We start from the raw sequence: 9,079 nt of genomic DNA, 5'->3' as shown, positions 1-9,079 counted from the left end.
TTTAGGTCATGCCTTTAAGTCATGCCCTTAGGTCTTGTCTCTAAATCTGATCTCTAAGTCACACCTTTAAGTCACACACCTTTAATCTCACACATCCAAGGTATCTAAACCAAGATTATCAGAGTGTGCTCAGCTGTTGTAGGCTATTGTAATCACATCTCTTATCAGGGTATATGGCTCAAGATGGCTGAAAGGGTGATAGCCTCCTTCTCTTGGCTCCCTACACATTCTAAGTTGGGTAGAGAGATTTCAGAGCTCCAGGTCAGAAAGCCTGCCAAGATGAAAACAAGACCCACCAGTGCCTTGCTGGTGATAGTGTGGATTGCTTTTTAATGTTTCATGCAATATGGCACTTCAAGTCTCTGCAAAACTAGGCACTTCCTGTCTCACTGAGGCCAGACAAGGCAACCCAGCTAGTACAACATATCCCAAATGCAGGCAACAGCTTTTGGGATAGTCCCCATTCCTGCTGTTTGGTACCCACATGAAGGTCATGCTGCACATCTGCTACATGTAAGTGGGGATGTCCAGCCGTTGTATGTTCTTTCGTTGGTGGTTCAGACTCTGAGAGCCTCAGAGGTCCAGGTTAACTCTGCTGGTCTTCCTGTGGAGATCCTATCCATTTTGGGGCCCTCAATCCTTCCTCCAATTTTTTCAAAAGAGTCACCCAGCTCCGTTCACTGTTTGACTGTGGGAGAGAATAACTGGTATTTCTTTCAAAATCCATGTACTGTAGTTCAGGGTCTGGGTAATACTAAGCTAAGTAACCATCAGAGTGCTACTAATAAATATGGAAGAAATACCTCTGTTGTAGCTACTTCCTGGATGTTAGCTATCCATAAGATTGTCATCCACATCCTTTTGCCGTATGGGAGGACGCCTTCTTTCTCCTTTATATCAAATAGGTCACAGCTAGCAATACTTGGATATGAAGACAAACGTGAAGAGCAACAACAACAACTAGCTATGTCAATGACATTATTTCTACATCAAGTAGAAATACGGCAACCAGACTTTGCCTTGCTTAGGACAGGGAGTATGGGCTAACCAAATAGATGTAACAATGAGATTTCTTATATAGGCTGTCTGCCTGTGGAGAATTGCACCAAGTAGATGGAGACATCTGTTTGTGCTTACTTTAGTGGAAAAAGAGCTTGAGGAGAAGAAATTATTATGTTCCCAAGATTGTAAAACCCATCCTCATAAAAATGAGACAGTAAACTAACAATTGCATTAAAGACAAAAATCAGATAGGCTGGAGAGGTCATTTAGTGGTTAAGAGCACTGACTGCTAGCTAGGTTCTTCAAAGATCCAGTCCCAAATCCACATGGTAGCTCATATTCATCTGTAACTCCAGTAGTCAGCAACTGTACACCCTCTCCTGGCTTCATAGGCACTACTTGTGGTATACAGACATATATGCAGATAAAACACTTATCTACATAAAATAAAAATAAGGAAATAAAACATCTTTGAGAAAAGACAAAGTCATATACCCTGCTACTTTTATAATTTTTGTGACACTCTACCTGACATAAACAACTTAGGGTAGTAGGGGTCTACTTTGGTCCGTGCTCTAGAGGTGAAGCAGAATATGTTAGCAGTAGGAACATGTGGCAAATGTCACTTACATTGTATAAGAAAAAGGGCTGTGTGTGTGTGTGTGTGTGTGTGTGTGTGTGTAGAGCTAGGTATAGCTCACAAAGGCATGCAGAGACTAACTTCCTTCAGTGAGTACTGCTTTCTAAAGTTTCCAAAACCTCCAAAAATAGTGCCAGCATTTTGGGAGACCACATCATATCAGCCATGACATGAGTTGGAGAAAACAAAATTAGAGAAGTGCCATCACCTTAGCTTGGTTTGATGTGCCCCTGCTCAAGGACACTATGGAAAAGGTAAAGAGTTAACCCCCTACTAAGCCCTACAATGTGAAAATTTCTGGTTTCTTTGGAAACTCGGTTGTGTCACATGATGTTTTTTTTTTTTTTTTTTTTTTGGAAGCTGTCTTGTGAGAGGATATTTTGTTTTAGTGACACATGAAAGGATGTTTTGCTGAAGGAGACATGTGAAAGGACACATGATGTTTAGAAAGAATATAAATATAGCCCTACAATATAGTGAGAGGCTGGTCTTGCATGCATACACCTTGTAACATTTTACTGGTCTTCACTGAAATTTGCTTCATAGACAGAAATGTACCAAAGAACTCATGGTATTCTGACTGATTCTTCTCACTTCTATTGACTCATGCCAGTTTGGTGGAGCCATGAGATTTCTGCTGGATCAAGCCACTGCTACTAATTCATGTTTGGTGTTTGGTATTATTTTGGACTGTTAATATCCTAACAACAAAGATTGAAATCATCCCGAAGAACTACTTCTAAACAAGTCTACAACCCTCTTTTCCTATTAACCATTCTCCACAAACTCTGGTCAGTGGGTTAAAAGGGAGGTTGAGGCATTTAAGAACCCTAGTTAAAGTAGGATTTGAAAAATCAAAGCCTATAGGTTTTATTTACTGGTGCTAGGCACTCTAAGAGAATCCTCACTTTGGATTCTATATGGAAATTTTACTGCTCCCTTTTCTCCCAATCACTGTGTTAGATTTACCCAGCCCCAGGCGATGAATCTTGGAGAGCACTTTGAGACAAACAAGCTTGGAGAGGGAGTCATCCTGCTTGGAGAGGGAGTCAGCTTCATTGTGAGTTTAGATAGCACATGACAACTTTCCACTGTTTGCACACTACAGATTGCTATAACAAAAAAACACAACCTTAGAGGATCATATAATCAAAAAGTTATTTTCTCATAGATCTAGTAACTCAAAACTAAATTAAGTAGTAGCAAAACCATGTACCCTGTGAAGAATTTCCCTTATACTTCTTACTTTCGTTGGCTTTGTGTTCCTTGGCTCATAAATGGATCCGTTTACTCTCTCGTTCCGTTATCATGAGAAATTTGTTTTCTGTGCTGCTGAACAGGTCAAAGTTTCCTTCTCATCTTTCTGAATGTTTCCACCCTTCTCCTAAGGTACCTACTGAATAATTTACAGAAAATTGTAGTGTGCTTATCTGCACAACTGGTTTAGATACTATTCTTTAAGCAGTTCCAGGTCTTGACTATGTGGCAATCTCACTACTCAACATTATGACTTGATAAGCTTTGAAAAGTTGAATTTCTTAATAGCGTCAGCACCGTGTCTTGAATATCGCAGTAGAACCACCTAGTAGAATCATGTTTTGTCTGTTTGTGTGCAGTTCTCTGAGCTTTGTTGTGCCAAACCAAAGCAGCAAACAATGCCTCCACCAGTTTCCCTGCAGCAATGAAGTAATTCTGGTGAAAAGATTCTTAGAAATGTTTGTAGATGATAAAGAGATGACTCACCACGAATGGCCAGTCACATTGGAGACACTGGAGTCAGTTATCCAGGGAGACAGCATTCTTTCACGTGACAGAGGTTAAGTTACACTTTGATGTGTTTATCCAGGTGTTGTGCTGTCACAGATAGTTTGAGGTGAACCCTGTGAGAGCCATGTGATATGAGAATCTCTCTAAATGGTCTATGTCCCATTATTGCAGGACAGCCTTTGTTGCAAAACATGAGCTCCCTTGAGTTTACTCATCCTCTGTGTAGTTAGACATAGTGGGACAAATAAAAACAGTTACCATTTTCCCTTCAAAACAGACTTGTTTGGCATTTGTGAATTAAACATTTTGGGTGAACTATGCATCTCTAAATCAGAGGCAAAGGTGCTATTTCCACACTGCCTAGAGGTAGAAGAGGAACAAATGGCCTTTCCACTTTTAAGTTTATGATATATGGGACACATTTATGTTCTTTGTTTGGTAGGAGTTAATAGAGGGTACCCAGAGAACACTTTACTAAGGAATAAATGAGAGGAAAGAAGAGACATGGAAAGAAATACCCCTTCTTAGAAGGTTAGGATCCTTTTCATTTTTTCCACAGGGGCTTTCTAAACTTACATTTAGGCTTAATGAAAAGAAACAAAATGAAGGGAGTTGAATAGAAGTCATGCAAGCCATTGAAGGGGTGCAGCCCTAGAGTAATTCAAAAGATGAAAGGGAAAGTCAGATCTTTCATGATAAGCAGGTTTTGTGTGGTTGTAACATTTTCTCTTTTGAAACAGGATATTTTCATGTAGTTCACAGTAGCCTGGAGTTTGCTGAGTAATCTCACCTGACCTTGAACTCTTGGTCCTTTTGGTTTTTCCTCATGAAGGGATTATTGGCTGGTGCCATCAATACTAGCAAGGATTTCAACTTGTGATGTCCATGAAACAGATACAAGAACTGCCAAGATGTGTTACATATTTCTTGGGGAAGAATATTTGTGGAGGATAAAGAGGCACAGCAATAAACAGTGGTGGTAAGGGGTGTGTGTGTGTGTGTGTGTGTGTGTGTGTGTGTGTGTGTAGGGGGTGTCCTTCAGATCTTAGTGGGAAGTAGAAACTTGTGAAGGAAACTGGGATTAAGGAGGGCCAGGTACATTCTATTTGGAGGATTAATATAGTTCTAAAGGAAATTTTGGCCATCACTATGGAGTGCCAAAGTCTGGTTAAAAGTGTCTCAGGTGTCACAATTCAAGTTCAGTCATTGGCAGGTAACAGCATGCAGAAGGAAGACAAAAGTGAAAACTGACCCGGTAGGGAGCAGCTAGGGCCATTCACTGTGTTTGTCATATCAGGAAACTGAGTGACACATTTCCAGAAAACGTTGATGTACGTGTGACTGTATTTTGACCTCAAGGAAGAAATCTGAAGAAAAATGAGTGATTGTGAGATATAGCCACACTTATCTTGGAAACAAGAAGCACTATGGGTTAGTCTGGGTAGGATAAGAGAAAAAAAGCATAAAACAATAAGGAAGGACTGGAGTTATGAAAGCTTAAAACAACAGAGGCAAAGGGGGGAGCTTTGAGTTGTACAAGATGTCCTTGAGAATGGAAGCTATGAGGGACACTGATAGATTAGTGCCAAGAGCTGGGCATGGGTGTGGCTTTCCTCCAGGTGGACAGATCAAGAATAAAGGAGACACGTTTTATAAGTGATGTTTTATTATTCTCACTACCCTTGGTTCCTAAAGCTGCCTCTGTTTTATAATTCTGAAATCTCTAGCAAACTGTGCCTCTTAATTAAACAGACATACAAAATACATTTATTGAGAATGTATAAAAGTAATCAGATGGGAAAATACTTAAACACAATAACAGCAATTTCCAGCAAGCCTATAGCCAACATCAAATTAAATGGAGAGAAACTCAAAGCAAATTCAATAAAATCAGGGAAATGACAAGGCTGTCCTCTCTCTCCATATCTATTCAATGTGGTGTTTGAAGTCCTAGCTAGAGCAATAAGACAGCTAAAATGAGCTCAAAGGGATACAAGTTGAAAAGGAAGAAATCAGAATATCTCTATTTGCAGATGATATGATAGTATATGTAAACAATCCCCAAAATTCTACTAGGGAATTCCTACAACTGACAATACCTTCAGTGAAATGGCTGGATACAAGATTAATGCAAAAAGGGATCTGTAAGCCTTCCTGCATACAAATGACAAATGGACTGAGAAAGAAATCAGGGAAACAACATCCTTCACAGTAGCCTCAAATAATATAAAATATATTGGGGCAACACTAACCAAGCTTGTGAAAGATCTGTATGACAAGAACGATAAGTCTTTGAAGAAGGAAATTGAAGAACATATCAGAAGATGGAAAGATCTCCCATGCTCGTGGATTGTTAGGATTAACATAGTAAAATGACCATCCTACCAAAATCAATCTACAGATTCAATGAAAACCCCATCAAAATGCCAACATAATTCTTTACAGACCTTGAAAGAACAATATTCAATGTCATATGGAAAAACAACAACAAAAGTTCAGGATATCTAAAACAATCCTGTACAATAAAAGAACTTCTGGAGGTATCACTGTTCCTGATCCCAAGCTGTACTAAAAAACAATAGTAATAAAAACTGCATGGTATTGGCATAAAAACAGACACGTTGATCAGTGAAATAAAACTGAAGACCCAGATGTAAGTCCACTTTCCTATAAATACTTGATCTTTTACAAAAAAAAAAAAAAAAAAAGCCAGAAATATACAATGGAAAAAAGAAAGCATCTTCAACAAATGGTGTTTGTCTAACTGGATGCCTGTATGTAGAAGACTGTAAATAAATCCATATCTATCACCCTCCACAAAAGTCAAGGCCAAATGGATAAATACCTCAACATAACACCAAATACAATGAACCCTATTGATAGAAGAGACAATGGGGGATAGCCTTGGATGCATTGGCCCAGGAGACAACTTCCTGAAGAGAACATCCATAGTGCAAGCACTAAGATCAACAATTAATAAATATGTCCTCATGAAACTGAAAAGCTTCTGTAAAGCAAAGGACACTATTAACAGGACAAAATGGCAGTGCACAGAATGGGAAATATTTTCACCAACTCTACAACTGACAGGGGGCTGATATCCAAAACATATACAGAACTTTAAAACTGGACATCAGCAAACCAAATAATCCATGAGAATAGGGCCCACAGGATCAACTGACCATGACTATGACCATGACAGTGGGAACTTACAGAGATCAGAGAGCCTGGTAAGAATCTGACCTAGGCCAGGTGGTGGTGGCACATGCCTTTAATCCCAGCACTTGGTAGGCAGAGGCAGGCAGATTTCTGAGTTCGAGGCCAGCCTGGTCTATAGAGTGAGTTCCAGGACAGCCAGGGCTACACAGAGAAACCCTGTCTCGAAAAAACCAACCAACCAACCAAAACAAACAAAAGAATCTGACCTAGTCCTTTGCATATATGTTACAGCTGAGTAGCTTGGTGGTGTAGAAATTCTAACAGTGGGAATGGAGGCTATCCCTGACTCTTTTGCTACTTGTAAGAGCCTTTTCCTCCTATTGGATTCCCTTGTTCCGCCTCGATGTGACAGTATGTGCCTGGCCTTATTGCAGTGTTTGGTTAAAGTCCCTGGGAGGCCTGCTCTTTTCTGAGATCAGGAAGGTTGAATCTGGAGAGGATAGGAGAGTAGGGAAAGAGAAGGGAGAGGAGGGTGTGGAAACTTTGGTCAGGATGTAATATATGAAAGAGGAATCAAAATGGATATACAATTTCTTTAAAAAAGGTTGAACTTTTGAGGCCATAAATATGCTACAATGGAAACTATGACTAGCAGTATCAGAGCAGTCTCTAGAACTGCAAAGAAAGTGTAGAGCCGAGAGGAGATGGAGGAGAGGAGATAAACACAGAGGTGAGGGGTATTATAGAGAGGGGGCAACTGAGATGGATCAATTATCTTCATTGTATAAGATAGTATCAGACAGTGGTACTTCTTTTTTCCCCTCCCTATACTGGTAATGAACTGCTCATTTGGTGTTTGACTTTGCTTTGTCACATGCTTGATTATAAACACAGCTGAATAAATCACTGTGCACATGTGATACACTTCCAGGAATCTCTCTTCCTAGGTATGACTGATACTGCCGTGTTTGTTCTTTCTGTACATCCCCAAAGTTAGCATATTAGCATGATACTTACTTCCCTGAAGTATCTCCCTGGGCTAAACTGTGATCTCCTTACCAGGTTATAATCTTGGACAGAAACTTACACCTGCTTGTACATAGTAATGTTAGTGTATGGTGGTATTAGGTACTCAGCCAGGGCCTTGGCTTGGAGAGGGAGAGAGCTCTGTTATATTATTTTCCTCTTTTATCAGTAAATAGATGATCCTGAATACTGATTCCTAACTTTAATTCCCATGTTGACTTTCAAGGAGTTACTTGAATAATATTTTCATCTCTCAGGAATCAGTAATGAGTTCGTCTTCTATCATTTCACTAATAGGAAAAAACTTCTGGGAAATATAAGACACATTGCATAACTAGAGCCTTATCTTACAAAATAAAGTGATGTATAGTGTGTGTGTGTGTGTGTGTGTGTGTGTGTGTGTGTGTGTGTGTGCGTGCCTATGTACACATGGACTTCTAAGTAGAGGACAGAGGTCCATGTCAGGTGTTTTCCAGCTTAACTGTTAATTTTATTTGAACATGTATGTATATATACATGTCTGCCTGTCTGTGTGTGTTCTACGTACATGCAGATTTATATGGAGGCCAGAATGCATATCAGGAACCTAGAACTAGCGTTACAGATGGTTGTGAATTGCCCAAGGTAGGTTCTTGGAACCAAATTCAGATTCTCTGCAAGAGCAGCAAGGGCTCTTAACCACTGAGCAATTTCTCTAGCCCTCTGTGAGCCAATATTTCTTAATTGAACCTGAAAGTTACCAACTAGCTAGACGGGCTGTCCAGTAAGCTCCAAGGACCTACCTGTGCTTATAACTCCAATGCTTTAATAACAGACCTATGGGGTCATGTCCATGTTTGTTTGTTTGATTGTTTATTCATTTATTTAATGAGAGGAAGGGATTTTAAACTCAGATCTTTATGTTTACACAATGAACACTTTCTTTTATTTGTTATTCTGGGAAATGTGCCTATTGTATAATGATGGTATTAAAAAAAGTTGTAAGTCCTTTGAATAAATTTTACATTGTCTATTATTTAACTGTTCCTGGTGTTGTTATCTTCATTGTCAGTGTTAAATAGCAAACTTCAGTCAAGATAAGGCATGTGAAATCCTACATGGTCTATTCATTTACTTCAGTTCTCTAATGTTCTATTAAAGATAGAGGTAAATATAAGAAAGAAAACTCAGTGAACCCTTATCCAACAGTACTAAATGTCCCTAGGAGATTTTAGGATAGAGTTCATTCTGTGCTTAAGGGTTTTGTAATTAGTCATTTTCCATCCTTTTAGCTCTTTCTAGAATTAGATTGGGGGACAGGAGCATCAGTGCCAATCCTTAGTTGAAGCTCTGCCCTTTGGTCCTGTTAAGGTAACCCTGGTAGAGAAAAAGATAAGGTTTCAGGAAACCTTGTCAAGGTGAACAGAACCAAGTGGATTTACTATAGTGTAATCCTTTGTGTTAATAATATTTACCTTTAGGATTATGAAGATGTACCTATCACAA

The sequence above is a fragment of the Arvicanthis niloticus genome, chromosome 15, assembly GCF_011762505.2.
Source record: "Arvicanthis niloticus isolate mArvNil1 chromosome 15, mArvNil1.pat.X, whole genome shotgun sequence".
Taxonomy (NCBI): domain Eukaryota; kingdom Metazoa; phylum Chordata; class Mammalia; order Rodentia; family Muridae; genus Arvicanthis; species Arvicanthis niloticus.
This window is presented reverse-complemented; position numbering follows the sequence as displayed.